The sequence below is a fragment of the Microcebus murinus genome, chromosome 20, assembly GCF_040939455.1.
Source record: "Microcebus murinus isolate Inina chromosome 20, M.murinus_Inina_mat1.0, whole genome shotgun sequence".
Classification (NCBI taxonomy): Eukaryota; Metazoa; Chordata; class Mammalia; order Primates; family Cheirogaleidae; genus Microcebus; species Microcebus murinus.
Window position 1 is genome coordinate 18,780,037 of NC_134123.1, and position 4,946 is coordinate 18,784,982.

A 4,946-nucleotide genomic window follows, 5' to 3' on the forward strand; every position below is an offset into this window, starting at 1 on the left:
CACTTGTAAGCACTATAAGTATTCAACAAATTTTATTTAAATAAATGAATGATTGGATGACTGAATCAAACTGCTTCTCCTCTGGTCACTCAATCCTTATTTTTCTTTCCTGTAAATCATCCCATAGTTTCAGATTGAGCACTCAACCATGAATGAGAGGCTTAAAACACACAAACATACACGCATGCATGCATGTATGCACACGCTCTTTAGATATGCATTTCTCTTCACACGCTAAGTGAAAGGACGACCTTACTAATGAACTATCTAACAGAGAAAATACCTAACTGGCTGTCTCCAAGATTGACCACAGAGGACTTTAACCCACTGTTTTTGAGATTAATGGCCTGTCTTTTAAGATTAACTAACCTGAGGAGATGTTTTCACAGAATCTGAAAATAGCAAACAGAAAGGAGGGTGTAAATCCTCCTCTACATTCCCCAGACCAGTCCAGCCAGATAAGCGAGTCTCTAGAGGCAGAAAAAAAAAAGGAGAAATGGACACCCTGACATCTTACAGCTGTCTCCTGCTAATTAGCCTACAGCAATAATTTTTCTTGACCCCTTTACAACCCACCAATAAAAAGTCCAAGCTGCTTGGCCTCAGCACAGAAACTTCCCTTTTTTCGTGTGCCATGCCCTCTCCCTTCTCTTTTTTACTCTCTCTCTCTCTCCCATCTTTCTCTCTGAGAAAGTAAAGTAAACCTTCTACTTCTTCATATCCTATTCTTTGTGTTGAGAATTCTTTCTCTACCCATGTATGAATTCCCACCTTAACACTAAGCTTAATTAAAATTAACAACCTGTGGTTATTTTCAGCATGTTATTCTACCATTAAGCTTAAATCTTTGTTTATATATCATGTTAGAAGAATTTTAAAAATAACTGGCAACCCTGATATAGCCACTCACATGCCCTACTTTAAAATGTTAAACTGATTTAGAAAAAGTGAGTCCAATTAACTTCTTAGAGCAACAAATCAGGATTACAGAACTCTAAAATTCTTATTTACTCCAACATCACATTGTTAAGGAAAGATACCCAATTTTCCTTTTTATTTTTCATTCTCAATCTCCACATGAAAACAAAATTCCTAAGCAAAAAAAAAAAAAAAATGTTTAAAGAAGTAACAAATGTGACAGTCTTTTATAAAGTAATATATAAATATGTTATTTTTGCCATTTTTAACCTAAATATTCCATTAAAAATAGTTAGGTACATTATGGTACATCCACAGGATAAGATATTATTACAAGAATATTGGCATTGACTACAAATGTTCAATAGCAAGAAAAAAATGCTTATGTTACAAAGTTAACCAAAAAGAACAAGACTAAAATTTTACCTATAGTATGATCCCAATTAGTTAGAGGCAAACATAAAATAAGACTTGATGGAAAGACAATAACCTATTAACCCTTGTCTTTAGCTGGTTGTTCTAGGTGTTTTATTCCACTATTTTCTATTTTTTACAATGTTTATAATAGCTTCTAACATTCAGTAAATACCTATTATAGGCCAAGCTCCGTTCTTTACACCCTATATATTTTTAAGTCATCACCATAACCCTTGTGAGGGAGCTATAAAGATGAAGATAAGTGAAAGGGTAAGTGCCAGAGTTGGAATGGGAACCAAGAAAATCTGAGGCCAGGGCCTACACCTTTATCCTCTTATTATACTGTCTCCCACATATAAATACATATTACCTTTGAGAGAATGGGTTAAGATCTGGAAAAAGAAGACTAGATTAAAAAAATAAACGGTTAAAAATGGACAACTGTATCACATATGGGTGATTTTGCTTTATGGGGGTGCTTAAGGACTATTTCCTTAATTAGCCAACCTATTCTGCTTTTAATTTTTAAAAGAAAGAGAATGTATACCTTTAAAAACTAAATGTCCTGAAATTGAAACTGACATGCACACTACCTTCTTTTCCTCCTTTGTCTTTTTTATATTCTTTTCTAAAAAATTATTAATTTGCGCAATAAGACAGTTTGCCAAGTACCTGTAGCATTAATACAAGTCATCTATTTACTAGTTAAGTACTTTAAAAATACACAGCAAAGGACAAGTTATAACTTTCAAGGGACTGATAATTACAAAATTACATTTTAAATTATAACAAGTATAGTCTATTCCCAAGAACAAAAGCAGATTATGAAAAATTTTCAGTAATTTAGTGAAAATTGTAATGAACAATGATATTTGAAAATTCTTTACTGTATTCTCACAGGTAAAAAGAAAAGGATTTTTTTCCAGATAACATAAAGAGCCTATCTCACTTACAGGTTTCACCACGTCCACTCCCCAAAACAGTACTGTTAACTCCAATTCAAATTTCAGTAAGAAAACTAGCTAAACATTACTCTTTTACCTGACCTAGAAAACATTAATATCAACAACTTGTTGAAATTTAAATATTACCCCGAAGTTTCAGAACGATAAACCGCTTCTGTGTAAGGCTTGCAGGACTGAAAATCCCACCACTAATTCTTGTCATCCCTAAATTACTGACAGTATATATCCAGCTTGTCATTATAAAGTCCTTTAAACTAGGGAAGGCAAGAGAGAAAAAGCAAATTTTGTTATAATAGTTTAAAAGGACTGAGAAATGACAGTCATTCGGGTCCCAGAAAACACAATGAGGGTACCAGGAGTCAGTTCGCTCTACAGTATTAACACCCCCAGAGTCAGTAGTAGATTGGAGCATAAATCCCATCGCCCTATCTATCCTACAAGGTAACAGACACATAATTTTTCCCAGAAGGGAAGGCCAACTCGGCCCTACTTCCTCAATTTCTGCCCAGTAACAGCATGGTGTGGCTCACCTAAAGAGCAAGACCTCCTTTTGAGAAGCTCAAGTAGTCCCTCCAGACTCTCCTCCGCCAGGGTTCTCAAAACCTGCCAGGGGCCAGGGTGCGGGTTAAGAGCGAGGGTCTGTCCGGAGGCCCAGGATTCAGCGGCCCGAGCCATCAGCCCACTCAACAGTCAGTCCCCGCACGGGTGACGTCGCAACACCCCCGTTCTGAGAAATTATCTCACCTGTGGTTTCCACCCCTTCCACACATTAAAATGACCTGGGGAAACACCCCGGGATTCACAAGGGCAATAGGGGTCGAAAACCGCCAGGCTCAGGACGGCTGACTAAATGGCATGCGACAATTCTCCCTCCCCACCAAGGGCTGTGAGGACTGCAGACGGGGTCTGGTATCTGCTCAGGAAGCCCCTGTTCCCAGAGCGAGCGCAACCCATCCCCTCACGTGGGCAAGTTAAGGGCCAGAGGAGCGGTAAGGCATCCTAGCCGCTGCGAGGGCAGACCTGGACAGGCCGCCCGCAACCAGCCGTCCACAGGAGTCCCCGGGTGAAGCTAAGGCAGGGCCCCAACGCGCGGGAGCAGAGGCCGCGGCCTTTACCCTCAAGACAGAGCGCGCCAAGCCAGGCGCCTACCCTTTCTTCCCTGGCGCTGACCAAGCACTACGACGCCTGACAGGGTTTCCCGCGCAGCCTATCTGGCTCACTTCCGTGGGGCGAGTGTGGGACTTCCGGTCGGAACGCCCGCCCCCACGTGGAGTCGCAGGTGGGGCCCCTAGTCCCAGATGTTTCCAAGGTCTGCGGGTAGCAAGTGCCTGAATGCAGGGTCTTGAGGTGGAGGCAAGTCACAATTCGAAAGGGAAATCTCATCTCACCGCCCCGGGTTTTTGAGGCTTCCTTTCCTCTGAGGGCGTTAGCAAACTCTCCAGAGTTTGGAGAGTTTGCTCCAGGGGATGACAAGGCTCCATCCAGCTCTGGGACGGTGGCCTCGAGGCACACATGGGCCGCACAGCGTGGCAAGGAGACCCCAGCCCACCCCTTACCCCTGTCTCCCAACCTTCCCAACGCATTGCATCCTGTCCCCTGGGCGAGGCCTTCTAGCCTTGTGTTGGGCCTCCCATTGATGGATACCCCAGCCCTACAGACACAGCCAGGCTTCCACACCAGGTGGCCTCAGTTCAGTCCAGGTGTACTTCTGCCTGCCTAAACCAAAAGACCAGAGCTCCTGGGTGTGTCAAGTGGGGCCAAGGCCTAGCTGTGTCTTCATGGTCCTGTGCCTTGCCTCCTCCATAATAAAAATTCACCCAGCAGGAATGATGGGAAATTAAGAGCAGTGCCTGCTGTGAACTGGCAAAGGTCAGTTCATGCACTGAAGAACAGCCAGGGAAGGGCTTGACTCATCAGGGTCCAAGAAAAATCCCTGTGAAGCACCCTCTTGGCAAATCTAACAGGCTCTCACTTAGGGGACACTGGCCTCAGAGACTAAGGAGTAGCCAGTTTAGTGACCTTAAAGGTACTGAGAGTCGTGCAACATGTTCCTCGGCCATAAATAAATCCACTCGAAACTGGGCACTGGCCCCACTTCTGGATTTTCACTCAGTTTGTGTCTACTTCCATCTTAGTTTTTTGGTCCTCTGATATGCTGGTGAATGCTATTAGTCCAATGTGATTAGTCTTTTTTTTTTTCTTCCTTGACACAAGGAAACAACCAATGTGATTATTCTTTAAAATGAAATTGTAGAGTATGTAAACTGGATAGAATGACCCCATAAAATTTGAAAAAGTAGATGTAGGCAGCAAAACCTAAGTTAAGACCACATACAAGGGGATGGTCTTGCTTTCTGGTAAAACTTCACATCCAACAATATTTGTCTTTTTACATTCTATTCATTTTAACAAGTAATGATGGTCCTCAATATGTCCACAGCTAAAATCTGCACATGACTTAAATTCATTAAGATGGTAAGAAAAAAAAATTGTAAGCTGTTTCTAATGAAACATAAGAGGTATCTGTGATTAAGTAACTCTGAAATAGCAAGCCAGTATTAATGAACTCAGTGAGAAATGGGCTGCTTTTATTCTCTGGGAAAATGACTGCTTCCTTTGCTCTCCCCACTAAAGAACAAGACTACA

General features: G+C 41.9%; 1 protein-coding gene across 4 annotated transcripts in view; it reads right to left on the minus strand.

The window, feature by feature from the left end:
• TERB1 (telomere repeat binding bouquet formation protein 1) overlaps nt 1-4,229 on the minus strand; it is a 39,651-nt gene extending 35,422 nt beyond the window's left edge. For 2 of the 4 annotated variants that reach the window (XM_012742312.3, XM_075995697.1), the window contains exons 1-2: nt 2,831-4,229; nt 370-470 (exon numbers count right to left, since the gene is read on the minus strand). The gene's annotated coding sequence lies outside the window, so the exon portion shown is untranslated. The remainder of the gene's footprint in view (nt 1-369; nt 471-2,830) is intronic. The other 2 variants (XM_075995699.1, XM_075995698.1) reach the window with 2 other exon arrangements.
• Between the last annotated feature and the right edge of the window lie 717 nt (nt 4,230-4,946).